At 40.2% G+C, this 20373-nt stretch overlaps 1 pseudogene; it reads left to right on the top strand.

Moving 5' to 3' along the window:
* The first annotated feature begins 2712 nt into the window (after positions 1-2712).
* Positions 2713-20373, top strand: part of LOC103973806 (GDSL esterase/lipase WDL1-like) — a 53449-nt pseudogene continuing 35788 nt past the window's right edge.

The raw sequence follows: 20373 nt of genomic DNA on the forward strand, positions 1-20373 counted from the left end.
CTACTCTGATTTGCTGAACAAACTATGCATTGTTCTGTCTCCTGCAAACGCACTTGCTAGATTGTGACTCTACGTCAGTACAGCCCCTACTGCACCACTCAAGGCCTAGCAACATACTGAACTCGTTGCACACTTCAGCCTCCTATGGACGTATCTTTCACATGCTGAAGAGAAAGTTTTAATGCTCCATGGTGCCGATTTTCGATCGCCTTGGGATGGCTGTGAACATTCTATCGTCCGCATACAAGCCCATGTATGAGTACCGAATTCTTTGAGTTAGCAATTCCCCTCACCTCTATGAGCTTTGCACAACTCTTACGGTCGCTGAGCAACTCATTCCACCTTGCATGGTCTCATCCTTTACCAAGCACCTCGCTTGCCTCGAGCACCATCAAGTATAGTTGTCAACGTTGAACCGTAGCTCAAACTCAACCATCCCGACCTTTGTGTGCTCTGCATTCTTCCAAGCTTGCCTGTTCTCGTGGTGCCTCTTGCACAAAGGGTTGGCCATTCCTCTGAATGCCAATCTCAGATGCCCGCTCCTCCGAGCGACTCCTTTTCCCTATATCTCCATGCCCGTTTTCCCCCAAACAGTCACGCGTGTGCTGACTGCTCTCAACACAGCCCCGCTAGGTCCCTCACATTTGCATGCTAAGTGTATCTATGAGTGCTTGTCCCACTCTAATACCATCTGTCATGGACTTAGCTGGTTTTTCCTAAGTCGTGCGGCACCCTTGCGTGCCCGTCCGCAAAGGTCAGCCTCCACGAAGCCTCCCACGATCCCTTAGGACCCACAAAAGAGAGAACGGGTTAGAGAAAATGCCTCATTCGGGATCCACAAGCAAACATTTCCAAAAACACTTTATAGACAATGCAAATTACAAACAAACTTTACAAGCTTTGAACAGTTGCACAACAAAGGGTCAAAATGGTCCATTATAGATCGAAAATTTCTCACAAGTGTCCACATGACATAACCTTTATTTACAAGCCTAAAACGGCCACCAAACCCAACTAAAATGGGACTATTAAGCCTTCAGCTGTCCCTCTACATGCTAGGCAAAGTATGAACATACCAAAAGACATGGACATTCATAAGCATTATATCAAACATCTTGTTTAGAAGTTGTCCGTGACACCAAGTGAAGAAGAAGCTACCAAAGAAAAAGAAAGTATGTAAGGTGACTTGGGACAAATCGAGTATATCCGAAGACGAGAAGCAAACCAACAAAGATGAAGTGGCAAACTACGCATTAATGACATTTGACAATGAGGTATGTAACTCAAACGAATCTCTTTTATCTTACGATGAATTACTTAATGCATTTCATGACTTATTTGATTAATTTAAATTAGTTGGTAAAAAATATAAATTGTTGTAAAAGGATCATGCTTCTCTCACTAGTGAATTTAAAAAATTAAAAAATAAGCATAATAATTATATATTAACTCCTTGCACTAAGTGAGAAGAGTTAAATTCACTTAAGAAGAAAAATATAAACATCATTCTTGTCATTAAGGGTTATGTTCGTAGAAAGTAAGGAATCAACTTTATGGGTAGTAATACTCAACAAAAGCCAACACTATTTGTTAAATGACCCACACTATTATTAGTCATAGGTGCCATGCAAACTAAACACGTAGGTGATGACACATGTGACATGACACACACTCTTTTTGTTTATTATTTTATTTGATATTTTGTCACTTTATATTGTTTGTTGTATATATATATATATATATATATATATATATATATATATATATATATATATATATATATATATTATGATGTACATGAATCTGTATAATGAGAATCAGATCGTAATGAGATCACGATAATGATATTGAATCTCGGGTTTTGATGATGAAACTAATCGATATGTGTTTATATTTTAATCTGTGTTTTGAGTGATGTAGGATGCTTTGATCAGGATGAGACAATTAAAGCAAGAAAAATCATATTGTGTCGGAGAAAAACATGTCAGAAGATTGGACGTCGGGATGGAGGAACGGTCGACGTATCGACAAAAGGCTTCGTGCCAAGAAGAGCGGATATTGCGCCAAGGATATCGGAGTTGCAGAGTCAACTAGCCGATTGGGCAATAGGCCACAAGAGAGGACGATGCACCGAAGAATCAGACGAAGCGTCGAGGGACCAATGACATGCCGGACAGCTTGATTAATACTTAGTATTAATTGTCTAGATCAAAGTATATTTTTACATGTGCAGGATTAACTATGATAGTAAGGCATGAAGTAAAATGAAGTCCCGAAGTCAAGAACGCAATTTCGTTGGGAGTTCAAGAGTTCGTCGGAAGTCCGGACGTTCATCGGAAGTTCTGGCGGAACTAACTGAGAAGTCTCGGAGCTTTCTAAAGAAGCTCATCGAAACTCACCAAGAAGATCGTTGTGAAGTCCAGGAGCTTATCGGGAGTCCGCCGGAACATTGTCGAGATATCATCGGAAGTTCGCCGAAAGATCGTCGGAAGCTCACTAGAAGAATAGACTTACGGATTTGTTTAGCTCAGAGTATGTCTTAGATTTCATAGTTAGCACGTAATTGGGTTTGGATTGGGCCAACCCTATTAGGGTCTAGCTGGCCCATGTAAGGATTGCGTTGGGCCCAATAAGAGGCCCAAACAGTACCTCAAGAAGTCTTATCGTTATGGCACAGTCTTCGAGACTGTATTAGATGGTGGTACCGCTAGTATGGGCGGTTGTACCACCCCTGGCAGGGTGCTAGGCAGTGGTACCGCCTATTTGGGTGGTGGTACCAACCAGCACTGTCCCCCAGATGATGGTACTGCCCAAGGCAATGTTAGTGTGACTGACATTGGGCGGTGGTATCGCCTATGCCCGCGGAACCCGGGACGGGAAAGTTTTAGGCTCCAAGTTTAAATCAACTTGAAGCCTATAAATACCCCTCTCATCCCTAGTTAAAGCACGTAAGCACAGAGAGTTTAAAAGTAGAAAAACGATGTAGAAATCTCTTGTGCGAATCCTCCTCTAGTCTAAGTGTTAGAATTCTGTAAGAGAGGAGTGAGTGCTTGTAAGGATTGTCTCCTAAACCCGGTAAAAGGAGAAGAGGGGTGTAAGAAGGTGGTTGATCTTCACATATAAAGGAAGATCGTTAGTGGATGCTGGTGGTCTCGATGGAAGAGGAATCGGTAGAGTGGATGTAGGTCAGGACAACCGAACCACTATAAAATTGGCGTGCTCTTTGGTTTGCATTTTATTCTTGCCATTTGCATACTGCAAACTACTTTACTTAGTCACTACGCTTCTATATGCTTCCAAGTTATTAAGCTTCCAAAAACAGTTTTTATCGACATCACTTTTTATCGTACAAAAGTTTTTAAATCGACGTTATTTTATCTACTGCACTAATTCACTCCCCCCTCTTAGTGCCACTCTTGATCCTAACAATTGGTATTAGAGCCTCGTGATTTCTCAGTTGGTTTAATACCCAAGAGAAATAACTCTTTTCGGCTTTCAAGAGGGTCACTCTCTCATTCGTCCTCCCGTTTTCAATGGGACGGACTACACTTATTGGAAAACTCAAATGAGAGTTTTCTTGCTTTCATTAAATTTTGATTTATAGCACATAGTCAAAAACGGATTTGAAATGTCTTCTCTTCCAATGAACAATTGAAATGATTTGGAGAAGAAAACGTTTTCTCTAAATGCAAAGGCTATGAATGCCTTATTTTGCGCCTTAGACAAAAATGAGTTTAATCAGGTTTTTATGTGCGAAACAACTTTCGACATTTGGCACACTCTTAAAATCACACACGAAGGCACTAACAAAGTTAAGGATTCTAAAGTTAATTTTTTAATGCAAGATTTTGAACTGTTTCAAATGAAGCCGAGCGAAACTATTGTTGACATGTACACCCACTTTACGGATGTCATCAATAGTTTAAAAGCTCTTGGCAAATGCTTTTCAAATTTTGAACTCATTAACAAGATTTTACGATCACTTTCTAAAAATTGGGATTCGAAAATAATGGTAATACAAGAGTAAAAGAACTTGAACCATTTTTCGATTGAAGAACTAATTGGTTCATTGATCACATATGAAATGATGTGCAATGCACGTGAAGAACTTGAGAACCACCTTCCAAAGAACAGGAAGGATTTGGAAAATAGAACAATTGAAGACCACTCGAGCATAAGCTCAAGTGATGGTGAACTTGAACCACAAATGAAATTTAAAAAGTTAATGAAACAAAAATAAAAAAACAAAAAGAACGGAACTACTTGCTATGAATGCAAGAAGAAGAATACAAATTGGGATGAATCGATCTCCTCCGAAGATGAGGAGAAAATCAAAAAAGGCGAGGTGGCAAACTACGCCTTAACGACTTTCAACGATGAGATAATCGAAACTCCCTTAATTTATTTCGAAATTACATGATGCTTTTCATAATGTATTTTCTTTTTTTATTTATTTAGTTTAGAAAAAATATTTTTTTAAAAAATTATATGTTTAAAAATGAAAATGCAAAAATTATGATCATGCTAGTAATTTTGAAAATGATAACGAAAATTACATGTTTTATGTTAATGGAATAAAATGTTAGATTTAAATCTAATGATGATTCTGTGAATGTTTTTTAAGAAGAAATAATGTGTATCTTGATGATTTTCGATTTTGATTGAAACCATGCTTGATGTCTTAATGAAAATATTAAGAAGTTTAATATTATACTTAATGATGATGCATGGCTTTTGTATGGAAAACTAAGCATGAAAAGATAGATTCACCTAAAAAGAAAAATGCATGACTACATTAAATAACAAAATGATTTTGGTTGAAAATACCTTATGCTCAATGAAATCATGATTGATGAATAAGCTTTATGTTTAATGATTTCTTTGGCTTGTATGTCGATAAATATTTTGAAAATAAATGAAATCATGTTTGATTTAAAGTAATACATAATGATCATGCTTAATGAGTTTTTCTTTCTAAATGATGCATGATGATTCTTGTGATTTATGGATTATCGATTTTCATGTTAATAAAAGTGACTTTTTCGGTTTCAAAAATGATGCATGTTTTGATTTGGCATAAATGAAATAGGCATGCTTATATGAAATAGTGGAAGTATCATGCTTGACGATTATATACTTAATGATGCATAAAGATGTAATGAAAATATTAAATGTTTTGATTCCATGATTGACGATTTTATGCATAAGATTTTAAAGTTATACATGATGATTTTTATGATTATTTGATCTTGATGATTTCCATGATGATATTTGCTCTTTAGATTTTAAACTATGATGTATGGTTTTCATACGAAAAACTTGAGCATGTTTAAATGAAATAAATCATATGAATTGAAACGATTAAAAAGAGGATAAGATTTTGATTTGACAATTTGAATATGAATGAGTTTTATCTTGATTTTTTGAGATTTATAAATTGAGATTTCTTATGCTTAAGTTAAGATTTTATATGCATGAATTGAAATCTTCTTCTCCTAAGTTTCTTTTACGATTTACTAAAGTGAATATTTTTTTCGAAATTCATGACTTAAAATTTATTTTGAATATCTTTTATTATTTAATCTCCTAAGATTTTCTTTTGATTATTTAAGTGGAGGTTTTTCAAAAGGAATCATGTCTTTTGGTATTTAAGTGGTCTTATCTTTCATGACATGATTTCTTTGTATTTATGGCTTGTATGGCTTGAAATATTTTGGAATGATGCATGCAATACTATTATTTTTCCCTTAGATAAAAATGCATGCAATACTATGATTTTTGAAATAATGTGAAAATCAATAATTATCATTTTTTAAAATAATACTCTAGAATGATGATTTGGAATCATGCATGTAATGATGATTTTATATTTTATATACATGATGATTTGGTGTTATGCATGCAATACTTTAACTTATGATAATAATGCATGCAATGATGAAATATTCATGATAAAATAATTATTTTGAAATTCATGACTTGAATTTTCATCTATGCTATTTACCTTTGTCATAATTTAAAAATTGATGTAAAGGGTCTTCTCTTCTTTTTGACAATGATAAAGGAGGAGCAAAACGTGCTAGAAAGCAAATTTGTTAGCTCGTACAATTCAAGAAGAAAGTAAAAATTACCCTTCTCAAAAGAGAAGAAATTGTTATCTTAAACATTATCAAGAATTGCTAGCTTGAAATCTCAAGAAGATGCAAAAATATGCTATCTTGCACATCGCAAAGAAAAGCAAATATGTCAACTTGCATATTTTTAAATTTGCTAGCTTGTATATTGTAAAACTTGCATATTTCACGAAGTAAGTGTTGCTTTCTTAAACATCTCTAATTTGCTAGCTTGCATGATGTAGAACTTGCTATGTTGAACACTACAAAGAAGTGTTATCGTGCCTATCTCAAGAAGCAAAAATGCTAAACTTACACATCTAGCAAAATTTATAAACTTGCAAAACTCAAAATTTTTGCTAGCTTGCACGATGATAAAAATGGATATTATGTTTTTCATGTAATGTATTGAACTTAGATATCTCAAACCCTTGATAGTTAGAACTTCTCCTTTTTGTTGATGATAAAGGGGGAGAAGTATGTTGATGTCATGTATGATTTGATCATGACATGTTGCTTGGATTTTTGAATCCAAGAGTTTCTATCAATATGACATATTGATAGGGGGAGTTTGGTTAACTTCGTCATTGATTGGTTGTCATCATAAAAAAAGGGGAGATTGTTGAATATCAGATTTTGATGATGAAACCAATCGATATATGTTTATGTTTTAATCTACATTTTGAGTGATGCAGAATGCTTCGATCAGGATGAGACAATTAAAGCAGGAAAAATCATATTGTGCCGAAGGAAAACATGTTAGAAGATTAGACGTCGAGCTAGAGAAACGGTTGACATATCGACAAAAGGCTTCAGGTTGTGGATTCGGGCATCAGACCAAGAAGAGCGGATATTGCACCAAGGATATCGGAGTTGTGGAGTCAATTGGCCGATTGGGCAATAGCCATAAGAGAGGATGATGCGCCGAAGAATCGGACGAAGCATCGAGGGACCAACGACATGTCGGACAACTTGATTAATGCTTAGTATAAATTATCTAGATCGAAGTATGTTTTTACACGTGCAAGATTAACTACGATAGTAAGACATGTAGCAAAATGAAGTCCCGGAGTCAAGAACGTGATTTCGTTGGGAGTTCGAGAGTTCGTCAGAAGTCCGGATATTCATCTGAAGCTCTAGCGGAACCAACTGAGAAGTCTCAGAGCTTGCCAGAGAAGCTCATCGGAACACTCCAAGAAGATCGTCGTGAAGTCCAAGAGCTTGTTGGGAGTCTGCCAGAACATTGCCGAGAGATCATCGGAAGTTCGTCGGAAGATCGTCGGAAGCTTGCCGGAAGAATAGACTTACGGACTTGTTTAGCTCAGATTATGTCTTAGATTTCATAGTTAGCACATAATTGGGTTTGGATTTGGGCCAACCCAATTAGAGGCCAGCTAGGCCCATGTAAGGACTATCTTGGGCCCAATAAGAGGCCCAAACAGTGCCGCAAGAAGTCTCACTATCATGGCACAGACTTCGAGACTATATTAAGCGGTGGTACCGCTAGTCTGGGCGGTTGTATTGCCCCTAGCAGGGTGCCAGGAAGTGGTACTGCTAATCTGAGCGGTGGTACCACCTAGCACTGCCCCCTAGGCAGTGGTACTGCCAGACCTGGACGGTGGTACTGCCTAGGGCAGTGTTAGTGTGACTGACACTAGGCGGTGGTACCGCCCATGTCCGGGGAACCCGGGATGGGAAAGTTTTAGGCTCTAAGTTTGAATCAACTTGAAGCTTATAAATACCCCTCTCATCCCTAGTTAAAGCACACAAGCATAGAGAGTTTAAAAATATAAAAATGATGTAGAAATCTCTTGTGAGAATCCTCCTCCAGTCTAAGTGTTAGAATTCTGTAAGAGAGGAGTGAGTGCTTGTAAGGGTTGTCTCCTAAACTCGGTAAAAGGAGAAGAGGGGTGTAAGAAGGAGGTTGATCTTCGCCTATAAAGGAAGATCGTTAGTAGATGCCAGTGGCCTCGACGGAAGAGGAATCGACGGAGTGGATGTAGGTCGCGACGACCGAACCACTATAAAATTGGCGTGCTCTCTGGTTTGCAATTTATTCTTGCCATTTGCATACTGTAAACTACTTTACTTAGTCACTATGCTTCCATACGCTTCTAGGTTATTAAGCTTCCGAAAATGATTTTCATCGAAATCAGTTTTTATCGTACGAAAGTTTTTAAACCGATATTATTTTATCCGTTGCACTAATTCACCCCCCCCTCTTAGTGCCACTCTTGATCCTAACAAATGAGACCAACTCGCCTTTAAACACAGACCATAAATAATCTCAATCATAGGTTACTCAAGAAAGACATCGAGATAACCAGACAGACTAGTGTACTATTTACCCGTCCATATAATGGAGGCAGTCGGTCTCATAACTACTCATGTGAGGACACTAGGGATACAGTGCAAGTGCTTATTGGAGAATGAGTTTACTAATTGATTTGCTCACGGAATACTGGATGGTTGATGATTCCTTATTGTCAGATAGTGATTCCATAGTCCCAAAGGTGCATTTGGTTCTTAGATTTAAGACACGAAACATGTCCTATATAATTACTCCACTCTTTGATACCAGATTTATAAGCTTGAAAATTTCAGATCTAGCACAGTCGGTCTTCGAGAGTGGTATCCAACCTTACGAGTGCTATTGAGTATCAATAGAGGATCATCTGCTCTCGATGTCATGAGAGAAATATCCTATGTATTCTCGCTCTAACAAATTCCTAACTAAGGTCATTCGGATTGAGAAAAAAAAAGTTCTCTGGGAGAATCCGATTAGAGCGAGACTCGAGTAGTAACTATATGGGCCTGACAATACCATACCTGGTATATAGTCTCTATGGTATTAGATGGATAAGGGGCTATAGATATATGGTAATTGAGGACAAATAGATCCAATGGATTAGATTTCCCTGTATCGTCTAGGGACTATGGTGTAGTTGTCTAGTTCGTCTGTAGTCGATGAGTTGAGTGAATTATTATGGAGATAATAATTCATTGAGCCAAAAGGAGTTCTAATAGGTATGACTCACGGCTAGCTCAATATTGAACCTAGAGGGTCACACACATATGGTAGGTATTTTGACTAGTAAAGGTTCACATGAAATATCCACTAGAGCCTATATCTTATTGGATATCCAACAAGCCATTGAATTATTGGATTATATGGATGAGATCTAATAAGTGTTGGGAAATCTTGGGGGCGACATCATATGCGCAGCGGAAGAACAAGAAAATAAAATCCCCGATTCCCAAAGAGATGTTCGTCGTCGTGTGAAGATTGGTGCGCAAAATTCGCAAAACTTAAAACTGCGTATAGAGTAGATTGTGTTACCTAGGGAGATCGTATATCAATGTTTCCTTGCAGATCCTTAGGAGAGGGTGAAGGAGGTCAAGCGTTCTCCTCTCTAGCGGTGATCCACACAGTAGGGTTGCGATGACGCTCCTCAAAACTCTAGGCCTGCTCTAAGGTGGAGAGGGAGAGGAGAATAGGAAAGGCAAGCAGAAAACTCTAGCCTATGAGGCTCTGAATCCCTCCTATTTATAGAGGTCCCTTGTCAAACCCTAATGGGTCCTCCCCTAGTGGGTATTGGATCTTCATCCAATAAGACAAGGGCTCCGTCGGATATCTCATATCCGAACCTCTACTCATCGCAATGCCTACCATATGTGTGTGACCCTCTAGGCCCAATATCGAGCTGACCGTGAGTCATACCCGTCAGAACTCCTTCTAACTCAGTGAATTATTATCTCTGTAATAATTCACTTGACTCATCGATTACGGACGTACTAGGACACTACGCCGTAGTCCCCAGACAATACAGGGGAATCCAATCCATTGGACCTGTCTGTCCTTAGTTACCATGTACCTATAGTCCCTCATCCATCTAATATCCCAGAGACCGTATATCGAGCATGGTGTTGTCAGACCCATACGATTTCTACTCGAGTCTCGCTCTAATCAGATTCTCCCGGAGAACTCTTTCTCTCTCAACCCGAATGACCCTGGCCAGGGATTTGTCTGAGCAAGAACACATGAGATATTCCTCTTATGACGCCGAGAGTGGATGATCCTCTATCGACACTCAATAGCCCTCGTAAGGTCGACTACCACTCCCAATGACTAGCTGTACTAGATCTGGGACAGCCAAACCTATAAGTCTGGTATCAAAGAGTAGAGCACTCATACAAGACATCTTTGGTGTCTCAAGTCTAAGGACCAGATACACCACTAGGACTACGAAATCGCTGTCTGACAATAAGGCATCATCAACCATCCAGCATTCCGTAAGCGGATCAATCAGTGAACTCATTCTCCAATGAGCACCTGTACTGTATCCCTAGTGTCCCTACACCAGCAGCTATGAGACCAACTGCATCCATCATATGGACGGGTATACAGCACACTAGTCTGTCCGGTTATCACGATGTCCCTCTCGAGTAACCTATGACCGGGATTATTTAGGATATGTGTTTAAAGGTGAATCGATCTCATTATCGTGATCTCATCACGATCCGATTCCTATTGCACAAATCCAATGACATCACAATATATATATATATATATATATATATATATATATATATATATATATATATATATATATATATATATATATATATATATATATATATATATATATATATATATGCATTTATGCAATAGTTATAAAGTGATATACGCCAAAATATAATAAGCAAAAAGATTATGTATCAAGTCACACGTGCCATCACTCACGTGATTGGCTTGCTGGGCACCTATGACTAGTAATCTCCCACTTGACCTAAAGCCAATCACCTATATGTCTGATCCCCATCAGACCCCTGTGACGCTCAAAGACAATCTGAGACAACGGCTTTGTCAGTGGATCTGCAATGTTATCTTCGGATGGAACTCTTTCCATTGCTACATCTCCTCAGGTTACGATCTCTCTAATAAGCTGGAACCTCCTCAGAACACTTCTGATGAGACCCGGGTTTCCTTATTTGAGTAATCGCCCCATAGTTGTCGCAATATCAAGAAATCGGCTCCTCGCTACCCGGCACGACTCCCAAATCTATTATGAACATCTTCAACCAGACTCCCTACTTTGCTGCATCTGATGCAGCAATGTACTCCGCCTCTATGGTTGAGTCAGCAGTAGTATCTTGCTTGGAACTCTTCCAACACACTGCTCCTCCATTCAAGGTGTACACATACCCTGAATTCGACTTGCTATCATCGACATCAGACTGAAAACTTGAGTCAGTGTAGCCTTCAACCTTAAGACTATTACCTCCATATACTAGTAAAAGATCCTTAGTCCTTCTCAAGTACTTAAGGATACACTTTACTGCTTTCCAATGCTTGAAGCCTGGATCCGCTTGATACCTGCTCGCGACACTCAGAGCATGCGCTATATCAAGCCTAGTACATAGCATGGCATACATGATAGACCTTATTGCTGAGGCATAAGGTATCATATTCATGTTCGTCCTTTCTTTTGGAGTCTTTGGGGACATACTCGTAGAAAGCGATATCCCATGTCTCATCGGTATGAGACCTCTCTTGAAATTTTCCATGCCAAACTTTTTGACAATGGTTTCTATGTACCTGGACTGGGACAAGCCAAGCATCCTCTTGGATCTATCTCTATAGATTCTAATCCCCAAGATATAGGATGCTTCCCCTAAGTCCTTCATGGAGAAGTGTCTAGATAACCAAGCCTTTACTGTGGATAGCATTCCTACGTCGTTCCCAATGATGAGGATGTCATCCACTTATAACACCAAAAAGGTGATAGCGCTCCCACTTACCTTCCTGTACACACAAGACTCGTCTTCGTTCTTAACGAAGTCATAAGATCTGATTGCCTCATCAAATCTTATGTTCCAACTTCGGGAAGCTTGCTTTAGTCCATAAATGGATCTAAGCAACCTACACACCTTATCTGGGCAGTTCTTGGACACGAATCCCTCAGGTTGCATCATATACACCTCCTCCTCGAGGTTCCCATTGAGGAATGTGGTTTTCAAATCCATCTGCCAGATCTCATAATCATAGTGTGCTGCAATAGCCAATAGAATTCTGATGGATTTTAGCATTGCTATGGGTGAGAAGGTTTCGTCGTAGTCAACACCTTGCCTTTGACGATACCCCTTAGCCACTAGCCTTGCTTTATAGGTCTCTACCTTTCCATCTACTCTGATCTTTTTCTTAAAGATCCACTTGCAACCGATGGGTACAATACCTTCGGGCGCATCAACTAGGTTCCAAACCTTATTGGAGTACATAGAATCCATCTCAGAATTCATGGCTTCTTGCCACTTCCCGGAGGTCTGAAGATCAATATCCTCAATATCTTCTCCTTTAATATGTCCCATATATTCTTCAGGAGGATGGGATACTCTATCAGACCTGCGTAAAGTTGAAACTTGTGTATTAGGTACTTGAACAAACTCGGGCTGTAGAGTGGTGCTTGAGCTTGGTTCTCCAACCTCGCTCAACTCTATCATTCTCCCACTGTCTCCGCCAAGAATATGTTCCTTCTCAAGGAACACTACTCTCTTAGCTACAAAGACCTTTTGGTCCTCGAGATGATAGAAATAATACCCACAAGTTTCCTTGGGGTATCCCACAAATTTGCATCGCTCTATCCTTGATTCTAACTTATCGGGGTTGTATCTTTTAACATGGGCAAGGCAGCCCCAAATCTTAACAATCTTAAGATCAGGCTTCTTCCCTTTTCATATCTCATATGGTGTAGACACTACCGACTTAGTTGGAACTATGTTCAGAAGGTAAGCTGCGGTTTCTAGGGCATGTCCCCAGAATGAGATGGGTAGGTCAGCGAAACTCATCATGGACCGTACCATGTTTAATAACGTACGATTTCTCCTTTCAGAGACACCATTGAGCTGAGGTGTATAAGGAGGTGTCCATTGGGATAATATCTCATGGTCCTTGAGGAACCGAGTAAACTCTGTACTTAAGTACTCACCTCTTCGATCTGATCGAAGAGTTTTGATACTCTTTCCAGTCTGGTTCTCCACCTCATTCTTATACTCTCTGAATTTCTCAAAGGCCTCGGACTTGTACTTCATTAAGTACACATATCCATACCTTGAGAAAACATCAATAAAGGTAATGAAGTAGGAGTAACCACCAATGGCATGAGTTGACATGGGTCTACATACATCACTATGTATGAGTTCCAACAGCTCAGTGGCTCTCTCTCCAGTTCCACTAAATGGAGAGTTGGTTAGTTTTCCACGAATGCAAGGCTCACAAGTTGCATATGACACATAGTCGAATGGATATAGATATCCATCATTTAGTAACTTTTGAATCCTTCTTTCATGGATGTGACCTGCCTACAATGCCATAGGTATGCACTATTCATCTCATCTCGTTTCCTCTTAGACACTTACATTCATGATATGTGGAGTAGTGTCTAACATAATTAAACCATTATGCAATGTTCCTTTCGTGATGATCTTATCATCTAATAATATCGAACAACCATTGTTCTCAAAAACAAATTTATATCCACTAACTGTTAAACATGAAATGGAGATAATATTTTTGATAATAGAAGGAACAAAATAACATGCATCTAATGCAATAAAAGCTCCACTAGGCAGATGTAGGGCGACCTCGCCAACAGCTACTACAGCAACTTTTGCTCTATTACCCATCTTGAGGTTCATCTCGCCTCTCTCTAGTTTCCTAGGCCTTGCCAGAACCTGCAACGAATTGCATATATGATAAGCACTACCGGTATCCAATACCCATGTGTTATCATAAGAGTTTGACAAATGGAGACTGATCATGAATGTACCTGAAGCTTCATCAAGCTTTTGTTTCGCCCTTTCTGCAAGGTACTCTTTGCAATTTCTCTTCTAGTGCCCATCTTTACCACAGTGGAAGTACTGGCCTTTGTCCTTTGTTGGGTCTTTCTTAGCAACTTTTGCTTTACCTGGTTTGCCCTTGCCCTTTCCCTTCTTAAGGGACCTTTCTGCTTTCCTTTTCTTTTTGGTCTCACTAGTGTAGAGAACTGGCTTCTCTTTCTTAATAGTACTCTCTACCTCCCTCAACATATTGAGGAGCTCTGGGAGAGTCACCTCAAGCTTGTTCATATTAAAATTCATTATGAACTGTGAAAAGGAATCTAGTATGGACTAAAGCACAATGTCCACACACAAGTTATCCTCTAGGACCATTCCTAGACCTGTGAGTTTCTCTATCCACTCAATCATCTTTAGGACATAGTTCTGAACCGATGTCCCCTCAGTCATCCTAGCACGGAAGAGGCTCTTGGATATCTCATATCGCTGAGTCCTTCCCTATTCCTCAAACAATTTGCGGACATGTAGGAGAATGGATCTGGCATCCATCTTTTCATGTTGTCTATGTAACTCAGGAGTCATAGAGCCCAACATATAGCATTGAGCAAGAGTGGAGTCATCAATGTACTTCACGTAGCGAGCGATCTCATCCTCGTTTGCCCCTTCTTCGGGCGTAGGCATCATTGTATCAAGGACGTACACGATTTTCTCCGCTGTGAGAATAATTCTCAAGTTACGGAGCCAATCCGTATAATTTGGACCAGTGAGGCGGTTGACATCAAGTATGCCACGTAAGGGATTTGAAAGCGACATTTTCTGAAAATAAAGATGCAGCAGAAATGAATAACATGCAGATTTTGCAAGAAATAAACTATCAAGATATGGACTTCTATCTTAATATGCTCCCACTATTTTACTAACGAGTCATGCGACACCCTCAGCACGTGAAACGGAAGTCTCCAGTAGACTTCTAGTGGGGATCAGGATCCAATCAGCATCTTAGTGTAACCTCGAGGGACTTGACCAATCACACTAAGCCTAAAAGGTAGGCAACTCTTGCCGATCATAACTCCTTGTGATTCCCGTCCTGTTCGGCCTCCGAATCACCAGACTCGACCAACCATGATGCTCGGTTAAGTCAACACCTTCGTTACAAGATGAGTATGATTTGATGATATACCCTCGAGGGACTCGACCAAGCATACCATGCCCTCAGGTCACCGGTGACATCTCTATGTCGTAAGCAAGATAGCGAATCGCGATATAGGTGAGTCTCGAGGGACTCGACCAACTCAACCTACACCGGGAATCGGTTCCTACTTATAACGATGGAAGGCCACGTGGGTCAATCTAATTGCCTCACGTTTACCGACTTAATATTATCGAGAGATGTTTCTATGATTTGGTCTCCTAATATGACATGTCACACATATACATATTTAATATATATCTACATCGCATGCAAATATATATACATATCTAGTATGTGTATAAGCAATCACACCAGATGATCATGGACCACAACCTAATATGATTAGGCCCGAGCCAGTATGCCTAATCACTCACATCAAGATCTATGTGCACAACGGTGCATCTCCTTGCCCTGTGATCGTACATCTCGTCCTCGTCGGTTCCGTCGACATCTTGATGCATCTTCATGCATCGCGATCATCCATCTCATGGGTCCCGCTATCGCATCCACGCTCCCGCTGTGTCTCCTCATGTGATTACAACTTAATCATAGGCACGCAGGCCCGACAATAAACGAAAAATATAATGGAGGCACGCAGACCTCAATAATAATAATCACAAGTACACACATCATACGGTCCATGATCATCCGTCCACACATCATACATCACATGTATAAATAATCATCTTCATGTAGAACTACTAGATAATAATAAAAATAATAATCAACTATACCTTTTAATTAATTAATATTTTTTGAAATCAGGACATGTAGGGAATTTCTCAATTCCTATGGGTATTTTCGTAATTTAGATAAAAGATAGAAACTGGAATTTCTCAAATTCACAGGGGCAAAACTATCGTTTTGCCCAAAACCCTAATTCCCTCTTACTGCCGCCGCCGCCACCACCCTACTAGCGGCGGCCTATGCGACGGGGCGAGGGTGCTGCCCTCGCTTGCAGGCGGCCGCCCCTGTGGGGGGGGGGTTTCGCCCGCGGGAGCAGCGACGGTAAGCGCCGCTACCCTGCGGCGTCTCACCCCGTCGGCAGAGGCGCCCGATCTGCCCGCGGGTTGCCAGCCCCGCCGGACGCAAGCCTGCTGCAAGCAGGCCGCCGACCGGCTGCTGCAGACGCAGCCCTTGTGCTGCCTGCCTTCGGCTGCGCTGGACGCACGTAGATCGAGGGCAGCAACTGTTGCTGCCCTTCCTTGTTTTTGCGTCAACGGTTTTGACGTCAAAATTCTTCCTAAATACAACACACGCAGTTCAAAACTAATCATTCGCACGAACAACCTGGCTCTGATACCACTGTTGGGAAATCTTGGAGGCGACATCATATGCGCAGCGGAAGAACAAGAAAACAAAATCCCTGGTTCCCAAAGAGATGTTCGTCGTCGTGCGAAGATTGGTGCGAAAATCCGTGAAACTTAAAACTGCGTATAGAGTAGATTGTGTTACCTAGGGAGATCGTATATTCTTGTTTCCTTGTAGATCCTTAGGAGAGGGTGAAGGAGGTCAAGCATCCTCCTCTCTAGCGGTGATCCACACAGCAGGGTTGCGACGACGCTCCTCAAAACTCCAGGCCTGCTCTGAGGTGGAGAGGGAGAGGAGAATAGGAAAGGCAAGCAGAAAACTCTAGCCTATGAGGCTCTGAATCCCTCCTATTTATAGAGGTCCCCTGTCAAACCCTAATGGGTCCTCCCCTAGTGGGTATTGGATCTGCATCCAATAAGACAAGGGCTCCGTCGGATATCTCATATCCGAACCTCTACTCATCGCAATGCCTACCATATGTGTGTGACCCTCTAGGCCCAATATCGAGCTGGCCGTGAGTCATACCCGTCAGAACTCCTTCTAACTCAGTGAATTATTATCTCTGTAATAATTCACTTGACTCATCGACTACGGACGTACTAGGCCACTACTCCGTAGTCCCCAAACGATACAGGGGAATCTAATCCATTGGACCTGTCTGTCCTCAGTTACCGTGTACCTATAGTCCCTCATCCATCTAATATCCCAGAGACCGTATATCGAGCATGGTGTTGTCAGACCCATACGGTTTCTACTCGAGTCTCGCTCTAATCGGATTCTCCCGGAGAACTCTTTCTCTCTCAACCCGAATGACCCTGGCCAGGGATTTGTCTGAGCAAGAACACATGGGATATTCCTCTCATGACGCCGAGAGTGGATGATCCTCTATCGACACTCAATAGCCCTCGTAAGGTCGACTACCACTCCCAATGACCAACTGTACTAGATCTGGGATAACCAAACCTATAAGTCTGGTATCAAAGAGTGGAGCACTCATACAGGACATCCTTGGTGTCTTAAGTCTAAGGACCAGATACACCACTAGGACTACGAAATCGCTGTCTAACAATAAGGCATCATCAACCATCCAGCATTCCGTAAACGGATCAATTAGTGAACTCATTCTCCAATGAGCACTTGTACTATATCCCTAGTGTCCCTACACGAGCAACTATGAGACCAACTGCATCCATCATATGGACGGGTATACAGCACACCAGTCTGTCCGGTTATCACGATGTCCCTCTCGAGTAACCTATGACCGGTATTATTTAGGATATGTGTTTAAAGGTGAATCGATCTCATTATCGTGATCTCATCACGATCCGATTCCCATTGCACAAATCCAAGGACATCACAATATATATATATATATATATATATGTAATAGTTATAAAATGATATATGCCAAAATATAATAAGCAAAAAGATTCTGTATCAAGTCACACGTGCCATCACTCACGTGATTGGCTTGCTGGGCACCTATGACTAGCAATAAGAGCCAATGAGACATTATTGGGTAGAGACCCACTAATCTAAGTAGCATGGGTAGTTTGATCCATTAGTGTAAGTTGATAGAGGGCCTCTATAAATAAGAGGGAACTAAAGGGTCATAGGCCAGGTCCTTTTTAGTTGCCTCATCCTATTCTCCTCTCTCCCTCTCCTCTTACTATAGCCCCTATTTGGGGTGTGTGGACAGCAAGAAGGGGCAACCACTTCTTGATTATATGGTATGCGTGAGAAAGAGATTTGGGCAGCGATTTGAGGAGCATCTTCGTAGCCCTTGTCATGTGGATCACCGCTAGAGAGGAGGACAGTCGACCTCTTTCATCCTCTCTCATAGATCTATAGGTTTTCAGGGATATATGATCTCCATATATAACATATCTTTCTTATACGCATAGTTTTTTGATTTTACGGGTTTTTGCGCATAAATCTTCACACAACGATGAAACTTTATTTTTCTAAAAAAATTTTAGGATTTTATTTTCTATTCTTCTGCTGAACATGTGATGTCGCCCTAGATTTCTCAATAGTGGTATTAGAGCTAGGTTGCTTATATAAAATATTGACTTTAAACTACGTGCGTTGTGTTCAATCGCGTTGAAATTATTTTGTGCGATTGTTGTGATTTTTTATCATAATTTTTAAATCTATGCTGCACATTTTCTTGCTGCTAAGAGATGTTTTAAGGAGGGCTTTTGATGTCAAATTTGTTGACATAAAGGGGGAAGAAAGTGCTAGTTATATGTACCCTACAAGCCAATCACATGAGTAATGATATGTGTGACTTGACACGTAGTCTTTTTGCTTAGTATATTTGGGCATTTATCACTTTATATTACTTGTTGCATATATATATATATATATATATATATATATATATATATATATATATATATATATATATATATATATATTGGGATATCCTTCGATTTATGCAATGAGAATCAGATCATGATGAGATCACGATAATGAGACCAATTCGCCTTTAAACATAGATCCTAAATAATCTCGGTCGTAGGTTACTCTAGAGGGACATCGAGGTAACCAGACAGACTGGTGTGCTGTATACCCATTCATATGATGGATGCAGCTGGTCTCATAGCTGCTCGTGTGGGGACACTAAGGATATAGTACAGGTGCTCTTGGAGAATAAGTTCACTAATTGATCCGCTTATAGAATGTTGAATGGTTGATGATGCCTTGTTGTCAGACAGTGATTTCGTAGTCCCAGTGGTGTAGAATGAGTTCAGTAATTCACTAGCTTGCATGATGTAGAACTTGCTATCTTGAACATCACCGAGAAGTGCTATCTTGCCTATTTCAAGAAGCAAAAAATGTTAACTTGCACATCTAGCAAAACTTATATTTCAAGAAGCAAGAGTTGCTTTCTTGAACATCTCAAAATTGCTAGCTTGCATGTTTTAAAATGTTGTAAAATTATTGCTAGCTTGCATGATGATAAAATTGAAGATTATGTTTAGTATACGATGATTCGACATTATATCCAAACACTTGAAAGTTACACTTCTCCTTTTTGTTGATGACAAAGTGGGAGAAGTTTGATTATGTTATGCATGATAACGTGTTGCAAATATTCATGATGAAATTTGCAATGACTTGAATTCAGCTTGAATTCAAGGTTCTATCAATATGGCATGTTGATAGGGGGAGTTAAGGTTAATTTTGTCATCAATTGGTTGTCATCATAAAAAAGGGAGAGATTGTTGAATCTTGTATTTTAAATATAAAACCAATTGATAAGTGTTTATGATTTAATCTGTGTTTTGAGTGACGCAGGATGCTTCTATCAGGGAGGATAATTAAAGCAGGAAGAATCATGTTGGGCCGGAGGAAAACATGTCAGAAGATTGGACGTCGGGCCGGAGGATCGGCGATGTATGGACATAAGGCTTCGGGCCATAGATTCAGGCATCGAGCCAAGAAGAACGGATATTATGCCAAGGATATCAAAGTTGCGGAGATCAACTGGCCGATTGGGCAATAGGTCACAAGATCAGACGATGTGTCGAAGAATCGGACGAAGCATCGATGGACCAATGACATGCCAGATAACATGTTTCATGTTTAGTAATAATTGTCTAGATTGAAGTATGTTTTTATGTGTGTAGGATTAACTATGATAGCAAGGAATAAAAAAAATGAAGTCCCCGAGTCAAGAATGTGATTTCGTTGGGAGTTCGAGAGTTCGTCGGAAGTCTGGACCTTCGTCAGAAGTTCTACCAGAACTAATCGAGAAGTCCAGGAGCTTGTCAAAGAAGCTCGTCAGAACTCGCTAAGAAGATCGTCGTGAAGTCTAGGAGCTTGCCGGGAGTCCGTCGAAACATTGTCGAGAGATCGTCGGAAGTTCGCCGGAAGATCGTTGGAAGCTCGCTAGAAGAAATCAGACTTATCTTGCTT

The sequence above is a fragment of the Musa acuminata genome, chromosome BXJ2-1 (genome assembly GCF_036884655.1).
Source record: "Musa acuminata AAA Group cultivar baxijiao chromosome BXJ2-1, Cavendish_Baxijiao_AAA, whole genome shotgun sequence".
Lineage (NCBI taxonomy): Eukaryota > Viridiplantae > Streptophyta > Magnoliopsida > Zingiberales > Musaceae > Musa > Musa acuminata.